The sequence below is a fragment of the Triplophysa dalaica genome, chromosome 22 (genome assembly GCF_015846415.1).
Source record: "Triplophysa dalaica isolate WHDGS20190420 chromosome 22, ASM1584641v1, whole genome shotgun sequence".
Taxonomy (NCBI): Eukaryota; Metazoa; Chordata; class Actinopteri; order Cypriniformes; family Nemacheilidae; genus Triplophysa; species Triplophysa dalaica.
In genome coordinates this window covers 4,000,678-4,011,555 of record NC_079563.1, presented here as the reverse complement: position 1 = coordinate 4,011,555, position 10,878 = coordinate 4,000,678, and positions in this window count along the sequence as shown.

Here is a 10,878-nt window from a genome sequence, read left to right as displayed (position 1 = left end):
TGACGTAGATATGCGTCCACGACTCGTTTGTGTGATTCAGAGTCGACTCCCATTTTTACAAGCAAATAACTTTTTTATTTATTCACCTTCGGACTTACAACTTGGCAGACAGCTTACTTTCAAACACGGCAACATAACAGACTGCATGAAACGTCATTTTCATGATGTCATGTTAGGTACTCTTTAAGGACTAATATTTATATATTTTGCATCAGGAGGCGTCATATAAAACCACCAAAACAGTGGAAAATCATCAGACTTTCTGTTTAGTATTATTCCTCCTGAACAATCAAATATGATTACAAAGTACGTATTTAATATTACAGCATCAAAACAATTGTCCCTTGATATCATTAGGAACCTTGAGATGGAGACCAACAGATACTTATATCAACATATGACAGCATAAGACATGATACAACTTTCAACGAGGCTAAACAACAAGACAGTATGGCACATCTAATATGAATAGAAGCTAATACTAATATGAATGAATATGAATGAATACATATGATATATGAATATTGTATTGTGTACAGATGCAATATTTGTAGAGGACACGGATGAAATCCAGATTCTCACAATGGCCACTTTCAGACCAACGGTCTTACAAGCAGTCCTGTGTCCGTTTAAAGAACAAACTATAGAGTAGGAAAAAAGGGGTTAATACAAAATCTTTAATTAAAGGATAGTTGCATTTGCTTATTTTCGTGTGGTTTTCCTTCTCGAATATTCAGAGTCATTTGTACAATTAAAGACATTTGTTTTGGCATCTTGCAGTTACCATCATCATTTAAAATCATGTCTGTTGTAAGCTGTTCATTTCTCTCTAATTTTACTTCTTGATTTAGGATTATACAAGTGATTATTATACTTATTAGGATTAGAATAATCGTTGTTCCACGCAGTCCTCTTGGCTGCCTGAACGGGTGCCATGGCCTGTCTATCATTTAATAATTTCTGGGCCAAACACAATAAGGGCTTCTTTAAGTGTGCACGCAGTATAGGAATTGATATCTGAGAATTCCAAAGGAAATTTGCACTTAGGATAATTTTTTTCCCTTTTTCCTTTTTAGAGTAGAATTTGGCCCTCAATGCACCTCAGGGGAAGCTACGGAGTCAGCACTGTTAGCTCAATGGGCCTTCTATCTTCTTGCTTTGGGTGGCCCCCACCTCACAAAAGGTAGTTCTGTCCTCAGCTTAGTCAGTGCTTTCCCCACCCTGAGGTGTAGTAAGGTGAATCCCCTGTTGAGATTCTATGTTAAATTGGAGCTTGCCTGCTCTCCTGCAGACTGCCACTTCAATCTGGAAGCGTGTATCCACTGTGGCTGGTAGTCCGTCAGAACTCCTCTCCGTGTGACTGCAATAACAGTTGCTGGTCCGTGGTACTTTGGTTCTCCAAACTTTGTTGGCTTCAGACTCCTCACAAAGACTTTTTGTCCTGGAACAAAGTTATGAGTAGGCTGCTCTGAGGGAAGAGCAAGGCACAAAGAAACATCAGCACATATAGAATTTTACTTTTCGACTAGGGAAGTCACGTAGTCTTCCTGGATCACCTGAAGATCACCTAAACAAGAAATACCAGACCGGCCTTTGACCCACGGGGTCGGGAAAGGTCTACCCATAGTACCTCGAACGGTGACAATTTTGTCGTGGAAGATGGAGTCATTCTTATTTCTGCCAAGACTGCAGGCGACAAATCAACCCACTTTCTTCCTGTTTCGAGTATAGCTTTTGTTAGTCGTGTTTTCAGTGTTCGATTACATCTCTCGACGACTCCTGCACTTTGCGGAAGATAAGGAATATTAAAATGCCAATCAATAGACAACGCTTTTGATAAGAGCTGTGTTACCTTTGACGTGAACCCCGTCGCTTCAGGCCACTTTGAGAATCGATCAATAATTACCAAAAGATATTTTAGATTTCCTATCGGCGGCATGTGCGTAAAATCAATTTGTAAATGTTGAAAAGGAGCTTCCGGATGTGTCAATGCATCGTGCTTAGCTGATTTGTGCGGATTTACCTGAGCGCATGTTAAGCATGATAGACCTGATAAGACCTCGACGGATGGGGGAAGTATCCTCATGGAATTACCGACACCAGCACCAGGGGCAGGGGCATCGACTCGATGCAGACCAACCTGCGTTATGGATTCCTCGAGTATCACACCGGCGAGAGACGACGCAGAGGGCTGGACCAAAGTTACCAAGCTTCCAACCAGGAGAAGATATCAAGAATGTGGCAAGGGGGGCGTGGTTTAGTGACGTCTGCACCGGGGAGGAGAGACACGGGAAAGACGGTAAGCAAGTAGGTCGATTGCAGATTAAGATCATCTGCGTCTCATTACAGTGATTGGTGAGGAGACTGCTTAAAGGCTTACAGTTTCAGAGGAGAGCTGATAGAGACACGGAGTAGGAGACCTGTGAGTTGAATCATTGACTTTCTTCTTTCTTCTTTCTTCTTTCTTCTTTCTTCTTTCTTCTTTCTTCTTTCTTCTTTCTTCTTTCTTCTTTTCTTTTTGAGATTCCTATGGACTGTATTCCGGAGAAAGACAAAGAAAGCTGTTGATTATTTTGATTTATATGCAAGAGTGCATCGACCCACGTCTTGTTGAAAATAAAAGGAATTATTGTCTCTCAGTCCACGCCTCCTTTCTTCCACCCTCTTTGAACCTTACTACATAGAACAATCCTCAGCGGTTTGAGCGTCTGACCTGGAAGAGGCCGGAGGAAGAATGGACCTATCGTTTGGTAGCAGGGAATGTTCTCAGAACTTTGACTAACATTCCCTAAAAGTTTATAAATATTTTGAAGGAAACTTTTAAATCGAATGTTTATATAATGTTTTAAGAATGTTTAAAATTTAAGTTAATGTTCTTGTAATGTGCTGTAAATTCAAAACTAGAACATTTTATATTCAATATTTTAAGGATGTTTTGTTGATGTTGCTAATGTAACAGTTAATATAATGGTATATATAAAACATTGCCAAAATGTTTCAAGATATCAAAGGTAGAACGTTTTAACAGAAACATTAAGGAAACATTATAAGAACATCGTTTAGGTTTGAGATGATTTAATGTTTTTATAAAACGTTCCTATAATGTGATATATAAACAAAACTAGAACATTTTATATTCAATATTTTAAGAATGTTTTGTTGATGTTGTTGATGTAAAAGATAATATAATGGTCTATATAAAACATTGCCACAATGTTTCAAGATATCAAAGGTAGAACGTTTTAACAGAAACATTAAGGAAACATTATGAGAACATCGTTTAGGTTTGCCATGATTTCATGTTTTTATAAAACGTTCCTATAATGTGATATATAAACAAAACTAGAACATTTCATATTCAATATTTTGCGGATGTTTTTGATGTAACCGATTATTTGGATTTAATTTTAAAAAAAATTATTTGATTTAATAACAAGGATAGACCATTCTGCCTGCAACATTTAAGGATGTTTAGAATGTTGTTGAGGCACAGATTATACAATGTACAAGCATGTTCCTTCATAATGGATGCTGAGAACAAGTTTAAGAAAAGAGTGTGGCTGTTTGACTAGTGATATGGCTCACACCACATCTTCCTTGCCACTTTTTCTGACTTGATCTACTGCTTGTCCCTTAACTCTGTTTTATAACACCTTAACTGGATTTTGCTCAAATAGTTTTAAAACTCATCTAGCTCCATTTAAACCTGACATAAGTTTTGCAATTACAACTCATACAAGTAAGCTCAAAAAACATTTTGTAGATCAAGAGTGGTGCAAGCACAATCCATCTGGGTTTCATCTTTTTGATGTCTTGCATTTACATCTCCAACACATCAGCAATACAGTTTGTTCATCTGCAATACGTCTCGGAGACGTCTGAACATCTGTGTTACAACCATGTTACAACCGAAACTTAACATTGGATTAATGAAAAGAGAGAAAATAAAAACATTACCATGGCTCGAAACAGACAAGACAAAAGAAAAAATAATAATAAAAGAAAACAAAAAACAGGAGAGGGAGTTACACAAATAATAAAAATATTACAAATTAAATAGGTTGAAAAGCTTATAAGCAGAGCAAATTTTACAAGTTCTTTGTGCTTTCATATTGGAAGAAAACATAATTGTTTTTAAATACAGATTTATCTCTTGTAGACAGACATAAAAACAGGTTTGCTATTAGAAAATTTACATTTATGTATATAAAATTTACATAGATAAATAATCAGGTTGATTACAAAAGAAGCATTTTGGTCACCTTCAAAAAATCCAAAAATAACAGTTTTTGGGTTCATAAAAAAAACATTCAAAATAGTATTTGAAATAAACAAACCAACATGTTTCCAAAGTTGTTGAATACAGTTGCACGACCAAAACAAGTGAAAAAGTGATTCATTGTCATTCTGACAAAAAATGCATTTGGTGTCAAAGTCAGATCCAAATTTTTTCTTTGGAAATGTTTTGGCAGTGTAGATGTTATGAAGTATTTTAAAGGATATTTCTTTGACTTTATTTGAGAGAAGATATTTTTGTTCCAGTATGAAACAGCAGAAGGGGCAAAGGCAATGCTCTCAATAAGTAAAGCTCTTACTTTAAGATTTCTTCCTTTTTTACTAATAAAACATAACCTACCAGTAGGTGTATCGTCAGGCTCAGGTAAAGAGGCTTCAAAAGATAAAGAACAATTTCTAAAAAGCATGCGTATGCCAGATGGAATAGCATCCATAACAATGGCAAACTCTTTAGGAGTTACTGGTATATTATATTTAGAGAGAAATTCTGAATAACTTAAAAGCATACCTTCCTTATTGAAGAACTGGCCAACATGCAATATTCCATTACTGAACCATTGTTTAAAGAACAAAGACCTATTTTTAAATAGAATGTTTTTTTATTATTCCAAATGTAACATCGATGAGGGGAAAAGTTATGTTTGTACATAAGAGTCCTCGCCAAAAGAGCCTGTTTGTGAAAATCAGATAGCTTGAGGGGAAGTTTTTTAAGTATATTAATTGCACATTAAAACAAATTTTATGCCACCAAATTGTGAAAATGCAAATTGGGGGAATAGATTCCAAATGGAAGTAGGGTTATTGAGAAATCGACTGAGCCAGTTTATTTTAATTGAATTATTCATTGTATTGAAATCAATGAAGTTTAAGCCACCCTTATTGGGAGAATTTACCAACACAGATTTCTTAAGATAATGAGGTTTGTTTTTCGATAGGAAATTATATAGCATTCCATCGATTAATTTACATGTGGATTTATCAATGTACAATGACTGCGCAGCGAGTCAGACCCTCCGCTTTAACAAGTAATCCCCTACCTGTTAAAGAGAGGTCTCTCTGTAGCCAGCAGTTAAACCTTTTCTTTGTTTTAGCTATGATTTTGGATAACAGATTGGATCAAATCTTGAAAATGAGTTTTTCAAAAGAAAAAACGGATTACATAATCGGATTAGATCACGTAATCCAATCTTGGTTTTGATCCGGATCAAACCTTTAGTTTGAGTTTTTCAGAACTTTTTTGTTGGATTTGGATCACTTTGATCCAAAAAATCTGGATTAAACTGGTCCATCAGAAGGGTGGATTCAGTGTGGATTTCATGGCCAAAATGTAATGAAAACTTTAAAAATGTATCAAATAATACTATATTTGTATCATGCAGTATCTTACAAGATATCCTATTTATTCATAAGGTTATAATATTATTTGTTCATCCGTCAGGCTACAGTGATTAGGTAGGCTTTAACATATTCAGACTTTCAGTATAGGCCTCCAGCAAAGTATAAAGAGTTTGGCCTCATAAAATAATCCTCCAAACAGCTGTCAAAATTTAACAAAAACAATACATTTTATTCTGTCATTAATTGATATATATATATTCATCACAATCGAAAATATTTTTGTTTTTAGAATATTTATTAGTGATGCATGCAATGATTACAGAATAACCAAAAAAATGCAAAGAATGCCAATCACTGATTTTTGATATCCAAAACAAATCCAAGTGAGAAATAGTGTTTAACTATTGCGTCCCTTGTTGCACGTCCTGTTTGCTCGTTCTGGCAGAATGCAGGAGGATGGTTAGGGTCTCCAAGTGGCTCAGGTGCATCATTGTCATCACAGAGAGGGACATTGCGCTTAGTAGTGATGTGTGCAGGACAATACAGGCAAGGGTTATGTTGCACTTTCTGTGGTTCCGCTCTCAGGTAGTTAAGGCATGCAAAGCGCCTCTTAACAACTCCATTTAAACGCTCAATTGCACATCTTGCTCTGCAATGAGCAGTGTTGAAGCGTGCCTTCGTCCGGTGTATTTGCTTTTAGAAAAGGAGTCATCAGTTTGTGGTGTAGGTCTCAGATTTGCGGACTGCTGGAAGAGGATAAGGTGGGGTTTTTCTTGTTTTTCGATTTTTTTTAGTAATTTTTAAATGTGTGTGTTTTAATTTCAAATAAAAATAAATTTATATTGACCCCACACTGGCTATTCTACTTGTTGCTCTTCACATATCTATAGTTCCCCTTCAGTCGGTCTCTCGACGTTGTTGAGAGACAGACTGGGGTTTGATTCTGAGAACCTATCATCTCCGAGATAAAACTAAAACGCCAATGGTGATTGGCGAATGGCCCGAGCACGCCAGTCTCCGCCCCGTACATACGGGTATAAAAGGAAGATGGCGGCGGTCAATCATCATCCTTTGTTCTTCGGAACCTGAGCTCCTTGCAGCGGATCGGCAAAGCGTTGTGGCATGAAGACACAACGTCTCGTTCCCTCCATCAGGGAACGAAGGTTACAGACGTAACCGAGACGTTCCCCTTCAGTCGGTCTCTCGACGTTGTTGAGAGACAGACTGGGGACCTATCTTAACACGCCACGGCGCTGAGCCGTATTACGACCTCAAGCTGGGCGACACTGACTAGGTTAGTGAGTCGAGTGAGTGGTGCAGCGAGATGTAATCTTCCAGTGAATAGTAGTGGACATACTGCGAAGCCTGTACTGACAGTCATAGCGGACAGGGCGTTAGCCTTGTAAGTGAGGCGCTATCCGAAGCTGTCGCACTGGGAAGAACACTGCTCTCCTCTTGGAGAGTGTGTTACGGAGACCACACCCTGCCGTACGGGAGGTAACGTGTGGAAAATGACATGGTCTCCGGAAGGAGATTAACATGCAAGTAGCCGGCTGTAGGAGGCCAGCCTCGGTGTTAAACCGGAGGGGAGGTTACAAATTCGCCAGCAGGGCAATCAAGACTGAGGAATATCATACGGGACTACCCAACGGGGGAGTCACTACGTATGGAGCAATAGTCCTAGTATAGGGGTCCACCTAAGTAGGGGTGACTCTACCAGTACTGGACTTGGTTCCAACAGACCGCTCCGCCCGGTCCGTTACCAATTGCTTAGTGATGGATGGAATGCCTATACTTCACCCAAGAGAGGGGGAAGTAGGGAGGCAAGGTATAGCGCACTGTACCTACCTAAGGAGGCAGGACGGCGCTGTGCAGGCGTACGCCCAGACCAGATGCCTGTTTACACGGAAGGGTGTAAGACATGGGCTGAGACTGGTTCCACACGGAGGTTATAGAACCTCGCGAAGGTGCTGGGCGTAGCCCAACCCGCAGCTTGACAAATGTCTGCCAGAGAGGCACCGTTGGCCAGTGCCCAGGAGGAGGCCACACTCCTAGTGGAGTGGGCTCTCACTGCAAGCGGGCACGGGAGATCTTGGGATCGGTATGCGATAGAGATGGCATCCACGATCCAGTGTGCCAATCTCTGTTTTGAGACAGCCCTCCCCTGGTGCTGTCTTCCAAAACAGACAAAAAGCTGCTCAGACGTTCTCACGTTTTATGATGTTGACGATTATTTACTCACTTACTGACAAATACACCAAAAACACAACTTCACAAAGTCATCAATTGCACTGTAATCCAAATCTTTACAATCCATACAAAACTATCCAAATTCAGGCAACCGACTGCTAACGTCATATCCCGCTTAAATTTTAAATTCAAAAATTGGCTCCTAAACACGCATTACATCATCTTAAACCGAAGTGAAATCAACGCTCATTGGCTCTCTTCTGCTGCATGTTTTTTGGTGCACTAAGTTTTTGGGAGATGATTTACACCATCACAGAGTGATATCTCTGCACCGCTACAAAAGACTGTTGGAGAATCGTCATTTGAATTGGTTAATACATTTTTATGATGAAATTACACTTCTGTACTTGTTATTTTTAATAAGGATTTAAACAACAAAGTGTTTATTTTAATCTTGTGATCCTTTTCATATTCTTGAACACTTGAAATGTTTGCAAAAAGCTTCGATAAAGTTTACTAAGCGGCACACATTATTGATTGCACGGTAGACCGCAACATAAGCCGACTTAAAAAAGTTAATTGTTACTACCTAGGGCCGTCTCCGGAATGCAAGGGCGAACACACCGGTGTAGGCATAACCGCTCTGTGCTCCCTCTTCGTCCGGGGAACGCGATGGCGTGTGCGATTCTATAGAGAAAAAATTGTTACTTTTTAGTCTGTGATCCAAACTGAGACCATAAGCTTCGACGCAACGGTATGAGCTAGCAGTCACGTATGACGGTGTACGTAGTAGTGCGCAAGTTGACATTCTGTTCAAAAGTATTTTATATATGTATATTTTTTTTAATCTTTTTACACTGTCTTTATCTCTATTATAATTTGTCTTGTCATTATGTGTACTAGGGGGGCACGGTGGCTTAGTGGTTAGAAAAATAGTGCTGAACGGCATTATTTCTGAACAGCTCTATGAGCACTTCATGGTTTTTAGTGTGGCATTATGCATCCTTGTTTGCCCAAGACTGGAAAAACAGTACAGTCATTATGCAGAGGAGTTGTTGGTGCACTTTGTGTCACAGGGAAGACATTTGTATGGGGATGAGTTTCTCGTTTACAATGTTCACAGTTTGGTACACCTGGCTTCGGATGCAAAAATGTTTGGCAAACTTGATGAGTGCAGTGCTTTCTCTTTTGAAAATTACTTGCATCAGCTGAAAAAATTAGTTCGTTCTGGCCGAAACCCTCTCTCACAGATTGTGAGAAGGCTTGGGGAAGGAGACAAACTGAGAAGAATACAGTGCAGACCAAAAAAGACAGTGTATAATGATGTTCCTGAAAATTTCTTTAAAACATTTGAACACTTGCTGTTAAAGTTAGAAGACAAAAACAACAGAAACTACATCTGACTTCCAGCTACAGCCTTAGAAAAAATCAACTGAAGACGAAGGACATGAAATCTCTCTGTATTGGATTAATTAATTCATTTTTTTTTCGGAATAGCGCCATTTTAACCACGCCCATGTATTTACATTCCGCGGAATACACAGAATTGAAAAATCACTTACGGTTGACATTTTATTCCGCAGTAACGGAATATTCTGTCATTCCGCCCAGACCTAGTTGGAATCTATACATTTTAACTATGTTTCATGAATGTTATACTTATAATATCTTCTCCCAACATTATGTGGACTTTTTAAAATAATGTTTTGGTGCTACTCCTTTTAGAAGATTATTAACATTGAAGAAACATTCTATTCATGTTATTGAGAAAAATAAATATTACTTTGAGTGTGTGCCCAAAGCAGCCAAAGTGAATCAACTTCAAGTCACAGACAAAGGTTTGTGTGGATTTAACATTGGTGCACGTAAATACTAAGGTGATTTGACAGATGCCAGATCTTCTGATTGTGATCTTTGGGTAAATCGGTTTTCAACTTATTTTCTGATTTTATCAAAATGTCTAGAAAAAAAATCAAGACAAGATAAAAACTACACGTGAATCAGACAACATTTTAGTTGAACAATTAAACTTAAAAGAAACTGAAAGAAAAGGAAATCACTAGATCACAAACCTTGTTCTATTAAGTGTTTTCTTATCAGGTAACTAAATGTTTTCTCTTTATAGGTTAAATATTTCTCTCTGCTCGGAGGTAAATGTCCTGGTGACTCTGTAAGACGAATAATGAAAAAACTGGCTACTAATGCCCATTGGGCACAGTACAGTTTGAAGGGCCGAAAGGGGAAAATAAATTTTCAGAACCTGGCTTTATATTCCACCATAATCGTTAAGTTTTTTTTTTGTGGCCCAAGACCTTATCACCGTTTTAGTACTTCTAGTACATTTATGTCTCCCCATTACATCAATTTTAACCAAATCAATGAAGAAAAAAATTGCGGTTCCGTTTTTACTTTACATTGTGTATATATGGAAGTTTTCACTGTTAAGTGTTTTAGCCAGTTGTATATTGGCTATGTGTCTTAGCCGCTAACAAAAGTTATTGCTTAGGATTGAAACAAGTGTTCTCATTCTTATTTTAACCTCTTTTCTTTTCTATTTTATATATTTAGAGGCCTGCCACAAGATCCATCCCACAACCCTGCAGAAGATAGTTGAAAACTGTATAGCTGATACCCTGAGATATGCTCCTCACAGAGGGACTCGGGTCAGTGTTTGGTTGTGTATTTTTTTTAAATACACAACAATTCTGAAATTGTTAATTTTGTATTGATACATTTCTCAATTTCTTAACCTGACAGAGATTTGACAGTGTGTACGTATTCAGAAGATAAGTACTGTTTTCATGACAGTGTTTCCTATAAATTAATTCAGTGTATTCCAACCATGGTCTTTGGGCCACCCTGACAGAATATTTTAGATGTCTGCCTATTATGAACACCTGATTCAATTCAGCATACCTGCTCTGGAGTACGTTTCCCGAACACTGGCGTAATTTGCTGCTCAGCGTCCAAAGTACGATGCATCAGGATGCGGGCTAGGACCAGGGTTGGGAACCACTGCATTAATTCATTTGTGGTGTCCCACCACAATATCAG